This window comes from Tupaia chinensis, unplaced genomic scaffold (assembly GCF_000334495.1).
Source record: "Tupaia chinensis unplaced genomic scaffold, TupChi_1.0 Scaffold145093_1, whole genome shotgun sequence".
Taxonomy (NCBI): domain Eukaryota; kingdom Metazoa; phylum Chordata; class Mammalia; order Scandentia; family Tupaiidae; genus Tupaia; species Tupaia belangeri.
Window position 1 is genome coordinate 2,012,614 of NW_006204954.1, and position 13,041 is coordinate 2,025,654.

At 40.6% G+C, this 13,041-nt stretch overlaps 1 pseudogene; it reads right to left on the reverse strand.

The window, feature by feature from the left end:
* Positions 1 to 9,265: 9,265 nt before the first annotated feature.
* LOC102488404 (U6 snRNA-associated Sm-like protein LSm3 pseudogene) lies at positions 9,266 to 9,574 on the reverse strand (annotated as a pseudogene).
* Between the last annotated feature and the right edge of the window lie 3,467 nt (positions 9,575 to 13,041).

Here is a 13,041-nt window from a genome sequence, read left to right on the forward strand (position 1 = left end):
CCCACCTGCTGACCCTGGAATTTGTTTATTTTAATTTTAATTTCTTTCTTTCACCGTTACTATCACTACACACTTGATCAAAGCAGGCCAGAGAACCTGAGGACAGGAATAATAAAGAAAAATGACTCTCCCTCTGTCCTTCCCATTCTCTGTGCCCTCCCTACCCAGCTACTCCTCTGGAAGAAGCTGTGAAATGATGACCTTTTGCTCTAAGGAAAAGAATTGAACACACTAGCATCCTTAGCCCTGAAGATTAATTTAACCAGTGGAAAACAACATAATTCTTCAGATTGTTGGCTACATTTCTCTATTTTATTTCCTTTCAGCAAAATTTGAGCTTTGAGAAGCCCCCACCTTCCTCTCCAATGTTCAGAACAAATTATTACAAGAATTGTATAGGTGGAACTCAAAATATCACTAATAATGCTGATGGGCAATCAAGACTTTAGATCCACAGTCATGTGGGTTTGCCAGCAACTCAACCAATCAAATAGATTTGCCCACCCAGTTACTCCCTAGCTGGACAAGTCAAGCACTTTCCCAAAGAACAGCCTCTTTCTTTGCTTTTATTTTTTTATTTATTTATTTTAGATTTTTGCCATAAAGCACATGCAATCACCAGAGAAAGACAGTGAGAGGAAAAGCAGAAAATCACTCCCCAGAGGGGATGGCCACACCACAATCCTTTCTTCTCCATTCGCCTCCTGGGATTTGAGGAATGCACAAACACATTCCCAGCTTTGTTTTCAAGGTGTCAGGTCTGGGACTCAAGCCACAATCAGCCATGTAGGAGCCCAGTGCCTTAACCACCATGCCACTGGCTGGCCAAAATCAAGCCCTTTACTATGGTCTGGCCCCAAACAGATTAGAATGCCTGCTTCCTGTGGATGTGCTTGCTCTAAAATAAAAATACCCCAAGGAAGCTAACTACCCTGCCTATTCCTTCTGCCAAATTCGCCTATCTGAAACTCCTCCTTTACTTTCCCTGGGCAAGGATGGGTGAGAGGTAACAAAACAGGCCAGGAAAATTACTCTAACAGGAGTTCCTTTCTCTGCTTGATCAAAACCTGAGACCTAGGGCCAGCCCCATAGCTTAGTGGCCAAGAGAGCCAGATCCCACATGGCCAACTACTATGTGAGTCACAGCCCCAACAGCTATGAAAAACATGCTGGGCCTGTGTGCATACATGCCTGAAATACCAACAAGATGGCAAATTGGAGGATAAGGGATTGTGACATGACTATACCCCTTTGGAGTCAAAGTGCTTTCTCTTTCGCTCTTTCTCTGTCTCTTCATCTCTGGCAAGCATTCATACCCTCTAGCAATTAAAAATACATATTTAAAAAAAAATTAAACCAAAAAAGCCAAAGCCAGCAGGTGGCATAGTGATTAAGGTGTTGGAATCCCACATGGCTGACCACCATTTGAGTCCCAGACCTGGTGGCTTAAAACTCACACCAGGGGTGTGTGTGTGTGTGCCCAAAATCTCAAGAGGAGAATGGAGAACAAAGGATTGTGGTATGGCCATCCCCCTTGGGGGAGGGGTGTGATTTGTCATTTTCTCTCGGTCTCTCCCCAGTAATTATACATGCCCTATAGCAAAAAGGAAAGAAAGAAAGAAAGAAAGAAAGAAGAAAGAAAGAAAGAAAGAAAGAAAGAGAAGGGTTTGCCAGCAACTCAACCAATCAAATAGATTTGCCCACCCAGTTACTCCCTAGCTGGACAAGTCAAGCACTTTCCCAAAGAACAGCCTCTTTCTTTGCTTTTATTTTTTTATTTATTTATTTTAGATTTTTGCCATAAAGCACATGCAATCACCAGAGAAAGACAGTGAGAGGAAAAGCAGAAAATCACTCCCCAGAGGGGATGGCCACACCACAATCCTTTCTTCTCCATTCGCCTCCTGGGATTTGAGGAATGCACAAACACATTCCCAGCTTTGTTTTCAAGGTGTCAGGTCTGGGACTCAAGCCACAATCAGCCATGTAGGAGCCCAGTGCCTTAACCACCATGCCACTGGCTGGCCAAAATCAAGCCCTTTACTATGGTCTGGCCCCAAACAGATTAGAATGCCTGCTTCCTGTGGATGTGCTTGCTCTAAAATAAAAATACCCCAAGGAAGCTAACTACCCTGCCTATTCCTTCTGCCAAATTCGCCTATCTGAAACTCCTCCTTTACTTTCCCTGGGCAAGGATGGGTGAGAGGTAACAAAACAGGCCAGGAAAATTACTCTAACAGGAGTTCCTTTCTCTGCTTGATCAAAACCTGAGACCTAGGGCCAGCCCCATAGCTTAGTGGCCAAGAGAGCCAGATCCCACATGGCCAACTACTATGTGAGTCACAGCCCCAACAGCTATGAAAAACATGCTGGGCCTGTGTGCATACATGCCTGAAATACCAACAAGATGGCAAATTGGAGGATAAGGGATTGTGACATGACTATACCCCTTTGGAGTCAAAGTGCTTTCTCTTTCGCTCTTTCTCTGTCTCTTCATCTCTGGCAAGCATTCATACCCTCTAGCAATTAAAAATACATATTTAAAAAAAAATTAAACCAAAAAAGCCAAAGCCAGCAGGTGGCATAGTGATTAAGGTGTTGGAATCCCACATGGCTGACCACCATTTGAGTCCCAGACCTGGTGGCTTAAAACTCACACCAGGGGTGTGTGTGTGTGTGCCCAAAATCTCAAGAGGAGAATGGAGAACAAAGGATTGTGGTATGGCCATCCCCCTTGGGGGAGGGGTGTGATTTGTCATTTTCTCTCGGTCTCTCCCCAGTAATTATACATGCCCTATAGCAAAAAGGAAAGAAAGAAAGAAAGAAAGAAAGAGAAAGAAAGGAAGGAAGGAAGGAAGGAAGGAAGGAAGGAAGGAAGGAAGGAAGGAAGGAAGGAAGGAAGGAAAGCAAGAGGAAAGAGAAAGAAAAACCTGAGACCTGGATCACTCTGGGGAAAGTTAGCTGCTATGTCATGAGACTCTCAAATAGCGCTATGGGGAGGTGTTTGTGGTAATAAATTGCAGCCCCCTGCTGATACCCAGCACTAATTTGCCAGGCATATGTGTGTGGGAGCCACTTTAGAAGCCGATCCTAGTCTCAGCCAAGCCTTCCAATGCTAGAGCCTATTGACAGACTTTGTCAGGCAGAGCAGCTGGCTAATCAATGAAACAGATATTTCATTGTATTTCATTTTCAAGTACAGTTGAAAATGGAAAAAGAAGATACAACTAATGTGTTGGGCAGTCAAAAATGAGGTGTCTATTAAAAGTACCTGCTATTCGACCCCAGAACTTTATTCTACAGACATGGATACATTCTCAAAAAACTATAACTTGGTTTTCCCACTTTCTAACTATTCGAGTTTAGTTTTCTCTACTATTTCATGTTTTGCTTTCTCCATTCATTTATGCATCTCCATTCATTTATGCATCTGTGCTTTTGTTTTTGATGGTTTTTACTAATGATTTATATATGTTTTGATCAGCATCCAATGGAGATGGGGGCGAGAAAAACTGTTTTTGTTTGTTAACATGCTTCCTTTCTCAATTAATTAATTAAACTTTACTAATTAAATTTTTATCCTTAAGTTTTCATATTTTTAATGAAGAAAGTGAGAGATTTAAGGTAAGCTCAAACTTCTATAGAATCATGTGCCTTAAATCCCAAAGATAAAAACTCAAAGAAATAGAAATAATAGTAACAATAGTAAATTATGCTGACTCTTGTGATTTAGCTTTATATGTGTCTGTTTCTAAGCGAACACATCAGCCCCAAGAAAATTGATAGCCAAGGCCCATATAATATTGAATGTCTGGACTCTGAAACAGAAAACAAACAAGAACAACAAAAGAAAGAAAGAAAGAAAGAAAGAAAGAAAGAAAGAAAGAAAGAAAGAAAGAAAGAAAGAAAGAAAGAAAAGAAAGAGGAAATAGAAAGAAAACCCTGAGACCTGGATCACACAACTCTGGAAGCCTCCCAACATTATAACTGAGGAGACTCTTTATGAACTATACCCCTGTGGGTACAGTTTCTTTATCCTTTTCTCTTTCTCTGTCTCTTGATCTCTGGCAAGCAAAAAATCAAAGGAAAAACACAATAAACAGAAAGGAAAGAAAACAAACCAGAGTAGAGAGAAGACAGGAAATAGCTCCTAACTGACAAAATGCCACCTGCCAGACAAATGATCCTAGCACGATTTGGGGGAAACAATCTGAACGTGAGCCAGTTATAATACAAAGCACCATTGTTCAATATGAATATCGTCAGCTTAATGGGGAAGTACTAAACCTTTGATAGCTACAGGTGGAGTTCATGTATTACCGACATAACAACAATGTTGTCGAGAGAAAAATCAATAAATAAATGAAGGTAATTTGACTAGTAGACTAGAAACATGAACTAACGGCTTCAAGTGTGCTTTCCCATCTGCCACACACCTAGTCCAAGGAAAGAAGACAATTTCTGTGGAACCAATAAAAGCAAACAATCTTGGATATCAAAAGCCTACCTTTTTGAAACCCAGAAAAGTTTTATTTCTTTAAATAAAGGTACATTCTGGGGCCAGCAGGTGGCGTAGTAGTTAAGGCACTGGATTTCTACATGGCTGGCTATGGTTTGAGTCCCGGACCTGGTGGCTTGAAAATCATGTCAGGCGTGTGTGTGTGTGACCAAAATCCCAAGAGGAGAATGGAGGAGAAGGGATTGTAGCATGGCCATCCTCCCAGGGGATGATTTCTCACTTTTCCTTTCTCTCTCTGTCTCTGTCTCTGGGAGTATGCATACCCTATGGCAAAAAAAAAAAAAAAAAAAGAAAAGAAAAGAAGCACATTCTGTTTAATCTAATTCCTTATGAATTTTGTATGCACAGAAAACCAACTTGGTTTCTGTGGTTCAGGAAGATGCCGTAACATTTTGTTAATAAAGCCTCAAGTCTCACTGTTGGGAATGACAGGCAGAGTGGTTATTTCAGTGAGGTAGAGTTTCCAATGTGCAAATCCATGTCAGTGAGTGGCAATGCACGGTGTTTACCTTTCCCCATAAAGTCATATAAATATAAATGTGATAGAATTGGCACATATCAACTACTTGATGAGTTCCTTTTTTTTTTTTTTTTCCCCACAAAAAAGAGCAACAAAATCCTTGTTCACTTTCCTGGTAGCCTCTGGTTCACAGAGAGTAGATAGCTTAAGTCTGGAGTTTAAGGTTCCCCAGAGTGGCTCTGCTCACCTGTGGGATGTCCTAAGTGTGCATGCACTCTCAGCTGTTTGGGCCCTGCAGTCTGAAGAGTTTCCAGCCTTCCCAGGTCATCTGTTAATGAAGAGGGTGGGTTCCAGCACCTCACTTGGTTACAGAGGGAGAAAGAATGTTGGAGGAGAAGGGATGGCTCTAGGACATGAATCTCTCTACCATCTTGATGGCATCCATACACAGCCCTGAATGAGAGGTGACTCTTAGGCCCTCCTGGCTCCTTCAGGTAGTGCAAGGTATTGTCCTCCTGGAGGGTTATGCCTTTCACAAGGCCCTATCCCAACCTTTCAGATGGAATAAGAGAAAGAGAACAATTTCTTCCTCCTCTCTGTGTCTCTCTTTTTCTTTCTCTCCTCTTCTACTTCTTACTCTGTCTAGTTGCATTTTCTCTCCAAACACACACACACACACACACACACACCAACACCATGTTGTGAATAAATCAAATTTGGAGGCACCGGAGTGCTCAATGACCTCCCTACAGGCTATGCACACCTTATAGTTCTGTAAAAGGTGATAAACAAGAGATCCAATAGAACTGAAGGCAGGGATGGGTAACCAGGAAATCAACTGACTCGTAAATTATGTTATAATTCACTTACACATTCACACTGCTGAGCATGGAAACTGAAGTCTTGGGGATAAGTGTCCTGTCACTCTGTCCATATAATCTACTCTCAACACCAGTGCCATTTCTGCCACACTCAGTGGTTACTTATGATCATTTTCACTGCCAATCATCTGCACAGCCCTCATTTTCTCTTAGAGCTTCAGGAGAATACACTATGAAAACACACTCCTTCATGATGTGTCATCTAACATGTTCTCCTTCATTTTTAACAGAACAAAATATGTATCTTTCCAAATGCAACTGAAATTTCAATTCTTGCTATTCCTTTTAGGGCTTTGGAGAGTTAGTGTTATTCAAATACTAATGAGGATCAAAAAAGCCGGGATTTGTTATATAATCTTCCATTTACAGAAATGCAAATGATATTTAAAATTAGGATAATTCCAAAACTAGTGCATTGCCTGGTTGGAATAATCAGTTCAAACCTCATAGTACAGATCATGTATAAATACATATCTATTGACATAAATCTCTACCAAAGATGTCATTTTGGAAGCCTTCAGATGCCATAACAAAAAGATAAAAATAAAGCACCAGTCCAGAGAGATGAAATGCTTTGTCAAAGTGTCAATCTTCTTGGGATAGTCTTCCGTTAGCTCTTGTGGTTCACATAGGTTATTTAGTTGGGACGGCCTACGACATGATCCAGTGACTCCGAGGGTCTTTAGGACTTGTCCCCAGATTATTATTTCAATTGGCTAATTAAAAAATGTTAACAATTAATAACTTGTCAAAATCACATCAATTTTTGTAGGACAGAATGAAGGTACTATATGTATATAACTTTCCTAAGAAAATGCTTATTCTAGGAATTCGTTGGTTAAGCTGTCAAACTCTGAGCTATCTCATCATGTTCTAACACATGCTCAAGGTGGAATATGGTCATTATTCTTCACATTTATAAATGGTGCTTTGTACCATGTAGTTTGCACTATGTTTAGGATAAATTGTCATGGTATTCCATGTACTCTGGAGTTCAAGATCTGTTAGCATTTACTATTATGCTATTATTACTATTCTTTTTAGAATTATTTAATTGAATTTTATTTATTCATTCATTTATTTTAATTTGACCAGAGAGAGACACAGAGAGAGAGAGAGGGAAAGTGAAAAAGAAAGCCACCAGGTCCAGGACTTGAACCGTGATTGGCCATGTGGGAGTACCCACTGCCTTAACCACCTTGCCACCTGCTGGCCCCTACTGTCACTATTTATAGTACTATTGCTGTCTCACTTTCTCTTTTGCTTTTGCTCTGTCCCTCTCTGGTCAAAAATAAATAAATAAAGTTAAATAAAATAATTCTTAAAAAAAAAAAAGAATACAGGAATAAAGAAGGTAAAAATGCATGAAGTTGGAGCCAGCAGATGTCATGATGGTTAAGGTGCTGGACTCTTGCATGGCTCACCACAGTTTGAATCCTGGTTCTGGCAGCTTGAAAATTTTGCTGGGCATGTGTACATGCATACTCAAAATCCTGAGATGAGAGTGGAGGAGAAGGAATTGTAGCATGGCCATCCCCCCAGGGTGTGATTTCTCACTTGTTTTCTTTGGCTCTTTCTCTGTCTCTCTCTAGCAAGTGTACATGCCCTATGGCAAACAAAAAGAAAAGCATGAAGTCTACACAGTGGAGTGTCTTTCTCATGAGGGCTCCAATCTGGAACTCATTTCTCAGACTAATTCAAAATTATAAACACAAAGCAAAGTCTATGAATGGGGTTACAATCTGAGGAGTTTAATATGTTATTCAGATTTATCATGTAGTTAATTTTAATTTCTCATAAACCCATGCCATTAAAGTGAAATAATGCATATAAAAGCCTTTATATGTCTTATAAGGATAATAAAGACCATTATTATAGTATAGATTATTTAAAATGTTAATTCTTATTACTAGTAACAATAGTTCTTTTTTTATAAAGATTTTTAAAGATTGGAATGTTTCTTGATTTGTATATGAGACATTGTAACTATTTTATTCTTATGATTGTATATAGAGAGAGTCCACCAAAATGAAGATATTTACTAATAAGAGTTCTTGTTTTAAAATTTGCCTCAAAAAATTTGTCATAAAACATAAAGTTTTGCTATTCTGTTATTACTGGGTGTTTTTGATGCATCTAAATGAAAATGAGAGTGCATCTAAATGAAAATAATGAGAGTTGAAATATAGAAAAGTGTAGCCAAAGTTTGACAAAATGAATGGATAGTTAGCAAAAGGGCTTTCAAGAATCCTCCCAGGGAACACATTTAATGCATTAGATAATCTTTTCCAAGAGGTTTCCATTTCAAGGCCCAGAGCTGCTAAGTGAGCAGTAAGTCTGTGGGATCAGTCATGGCTGGGGGGCACTTTCCCTTTCCAAATGGAGGACAGAGTCTTCAGCCCCTGCCAGTTATGTGGACTCAGTGTTTGTAGGTCTTCAGTTTTTTCATTTTTGTCAAGAGAAGATGGAGGTCCAGCACTAGCACTGCCCCACTCAGTGACACTGGAGCCATGTGGAAGATCCTGGTTTCCAGGTCAGCCTGCACATGCCAATAGCACACATGCATGTGACTGGCTGAGAGGGTTGGGGCAGCCTGAGGCTCTGTTGAGGACATTTCTCTCTCTCTCTCTCTCTCTCTCTCTCTCTCTCTCATCTCTTCCTCTGATGAAGTAAGTATGTCGATAAACTTAGAAGATGAAATCTGGATTTTTACAAGAACTCAACTACCTTTCGTATCATAGTCAAACCCAACTATGTCTATAGATTGTAATGACTTAGCCTCCCAATTTAGAATTTTTTGTTTGTTTTTTAGTTTTTGCTATAGGGTATGTGCACTTGCCAGAGAGAGGGGGACAGAGATGAGGGAAAGTGAGAAATCAACCCCCAGAGGGGATGGCCGTGCTGCAATCCCTTCTCTTCCATTCTCCTCTAGGGATTTTGGGCATGCATGTGTACACACCTGGCATGTTTCTCAAGTTGCTGAGTCTGGAACTTCAATCTCAATAAGCCATATGGGATCCAGCTGCCTTAACCTCCATGATTTAAAAATGACAGAAATATTAAAATCTAAGCACTTAGGCATTTAAATATGGAGGCTTACTGTATTAAATCAGGCTTTTACCATAAATTACAAGCGTCAGCAAACTATATTTCAAAAGAATCCGGACTGCTACCTTTCTTTTTTTTTGCATTTTAGTGATCACATTTATTGGAAGAGTTGGAGAAAAATAAAAATGCCATCAGCCTAAAAAGTTGTGAGTTATCTACAAATCAGTTCATTTAGGAGCGAAAGAATCCTTGGATCATATCAAAATGTATGTATGTTTCTCCTTTAAAAGTCTTGTACACTTAAAGAGGTAACTGTACAAAGTCCCCTGTTTTTCCATACAGAATAAATTATTTGTTTTAGCCTGCTCTCAGTGGAGGGGTAACTAATACAACACCATCTCCCTGGACGAAGAGCACTGGAATATTCCGTTTCATTGACTTACATATCTCTTCATATGTTTCTTCATCAATTTCTATGTAGTCACAGTTTCTTCCACATCTCCTAGTATCATATTTAAATGCTGATCATAAGCACATAATCTACCTTGAAGCTCTCGGTCATTTCTCTTTTTTCATGTAAATTTGCTCATCCAGGCTGAGCCTGATGAGATCCAGGGACTCCTCTACAGTTTCGGTAGTTTGTTGCTGGTCCACATCATCCGCCATGTCTCAAACCCTGCGTCCTTCTAACACTGCTGCCTAACTGTGAATAAGATTTTATGGGAACTGAGTCAGTAGATGGCGTAGGCAATTGTGTCACTGGACTCTCCCATGGCCTACTGTGGTTCAAGTCCCAGACCTGGGGGTTTGTAACTCACTCCAGGTATGTGTGCACAAGTGCCCAAGATCCCTGGAGGAGAAGGGTTCGCAGCGTGGCCATTGCCCTGGGGAGTGATTTCTCACTTTCCCTCTCACTGTCTCTGTCTCTCTCTCTCTCTCTGGTAAGCACACATACCTTAAGGCAAAAAACTTTACCTAAAAAAAATTTTTTTTCACAGGAACACAGTCATACCCATTTGTGTACATATTATCTATACCTGCTTTTGTGCCAGGATGGAGCTTATACCATCTGGCCCTTTAAGGAAAAAGTTTTCCAATTCATGATAGCATTTTGACTTTGAGCAACTCTGAATCTTTCATGTTAAATTATTCTGGAATTTGGTTTTCCACTGAAAAAAATAATGAAAGAAGCTTATCCTGAGGCAATTTGATGGCAGCCCAGAAACAGAAACTCAAGCAGCCTTAAGAATAGTGCTCCTCAGAGGCTGGGTTACAGTGTACTTTTATAAACTTCGGGAAAGCGGAAGTCATAAATCAATTCATGGAGCTTGTAAATTGGCTTAAAGGTGGGACATTTCGAAGTGGGATTTTACAGGTCATAGATGGATCCAGAAATTCTTTAGTTTGTTATTGGCCAAAAGAGCAAGGCTTTGTTTAAAATTTGGGGTCAGCAGAAAGAAGTGTTCAAGCTCAACTTCACATAGTGGATCATCAGCAAAGTCTTGGTGCATTTTTCTATGCCAAAATGCGTCATGACTTTTGCAATGACCCAACACATCAGGGAGTTTACTGATCATCATGTGATGCTGTGGCAGAGTCAGGATAGAGAAGGCGGCCACCATTTCTGAGGCAAAGCGACCTTTGAGATGAATGATATCTAGGTATGGCTCTCCTGGGGCCTCTGAGGGGGGAGTTTTTAAAAGAAATACAGATAGGGACCAGCAGTTAGTGTAATGGCTATGTCTCTGGACTCCCACGTAGTCCACTGTGGTTCGACTCCCAGACCCGGTGGCTTAAATTAACTCTGGGCGTGTGTGCTGCGTGCCCAAGATCCCGAGAGGAGAATGGAGGAGGACAGATTGCGACATGGCCATCCCCCCTGGGGGGGGGGGCTTCTCACTTTCTATCTCTCTGTCTGGCTGGCTGGCGAGCGCACGTGCCCTGTAGCAAAAACCTCTCCAAAAAAAAAAAGTAAAGATGGCCAGAGTTGAGTCCCAGGGGATTCTGCTAGATTTTAATGTCAAATTACTTTAAGCAAAAATATTTTCCAGAATATATAATAAACCATGTAATATCATTATTTATTTTTGCAATTTAATTCGATAAAATCTGATAGGATGTGATCATCAGGGACATTTAATGAAATTTCTCTTTCATACTTACTAAGACATCTAGAGCTCACAGGTGAGTGTATTAAGAAGATATTTAGGCAGTTGGCCACATGGGAGTCAAGTGCCTTAACCACGATGTTACCTGCTGGCTCCTAGATTGACCCATTTTTCAATTACATTCTTAGGGCTCATTTGCAGAATAATTCCACACCCGAGAGAAGGGACTCTGGTGGCCTTAGTCCTTCAGGTGGAACAGTGTGTGACATGGGAAAGAAAACCAAGCAGACAGCTGACAGTTCTTCTTCAGCGGATGAGGAGGAGTATATTGTGGAGAAGGTGCTAGACAGGCGTGTGGTTAAGGAGCAAGTGGAATATCTGCTGAAGTGGAAAGGCTTTTCTGAGGTTCTGGTGTGTGTATAAAAGGAGAAAGGAGACCAGAGCCGATGAGAACGTATGGACAGCTGCTCTGCTCAAGGTCCCTGCCCTCCACCGTGTCGTAACCTCACCAGAAGTCAGCGCCTGGAACTTAGACCCCCAAAACACGAGCCGAATAAACTATAATTTCTTTATTAAAAATAAAAAAGAAAGAAAATGCTTAACCAAGCTGTGGTAAATGAGATTGGGAATGCAGACAAAGTAAATCCAAAAGTAATACAAATTACCTCACAGAGCCAACGGCAGAAAAACAGAAATTACTTTCAGCTTGCCCCATCTAGAGGTGAAAAAAATAATTGCCCGAGTTCTCTACACATCCTTGAGACCATTTTTTAGCCCATGAAGTCACGCACTGTTTTTAGACGTATTTGTTTCTTTTCAAAACTTTGGAAGACTAGAAATTCAGTGTACCACCTTTGTCATTTGGTGTCTAGTTTGTGTGTGTTAAGACAGGGTGGGAGCAGGGCTGTGCTCAATGACAACAGAACACCACCATCAAAATGAACACCACAAAATGAATGTCTGAATAGAATTTTTCTAGCATGGTCCCAGTAAGGCTTAGATTTTCACGTAATGCTTAGATTTTCATGCTTCTATTATAATTAGTCATTATTTTCTTACGTGATTTCCAGTCAAAGCAAAACTTTTCTTTTTTTCTGAGTGCCTCCTATTGGCTTGCCCTGAAAGAGTGGACGCATACATGTTTTGAACATATTCGTGTGTGTATGTTTGAATCTCCTCATCTACTCTTAGCAAGCACTCTTATGTAGGTAAAGCTTTCTTTATAAAGTCTTCAGTCTTTTTAAATTTACTTTTTATTCCCCAAGGGTGCCTGTGCTCGTGCATGGGAGAGAGACAAAGACAGCTTAAAGCACCCCGCCATGGGTGCAGTAATGCCACAATCCTTTAACCTCCATTTGTCCTTCCTGTCAGGATTTCAGGCTCTCTGGTATCTTTTTCCAGCTGCTGAGGTTGGGATCTGAACCACAGTCAACCACGTGGGATCTGGCTCTTTATGGACAGTATTTAACCACTTCACTGTGGTGCCGGTCCATAGTCCAACAATAACTATAACACCATCTGCTGGTCCCAGAATTTTTTTTTCTACATTAATTCACTATACACCATCACAACACACCAATGAATTTTCCATCCAAAATACACTGTGCATTGGTTCAATCAAGCACATCAACATACATGTTCTCAGCAAATAATTTTCCAATTCTTACATCCTGCATACCTTGCCCTTTGTCTTGCCATCCCTGATTCCCCATCCCCCACCCTCTGCTATGTCCCATCTTCCTCCTCCATTGTCCCTGGCATCCACAGTTGCCCTTCGTGCCTTCCGCCCTCCCCATTCAATTGTTCTGCCAATGAACTTAATTAGTCTAAATATATCCAATAGCTAGCACAACTGACACATACCTATACATGTACCCAAATCTGACCCTAGGCATAAACCCCAGTGAGTAGAATGAACATACTATAAAGTAGTACCCAGCTGTGCCCATACAGCTCGCTGCAGTCATCAAATGTGCATTTTTTTTCTCCTGCAACTTTTTTTTTTTATTATATTATATTACCTAA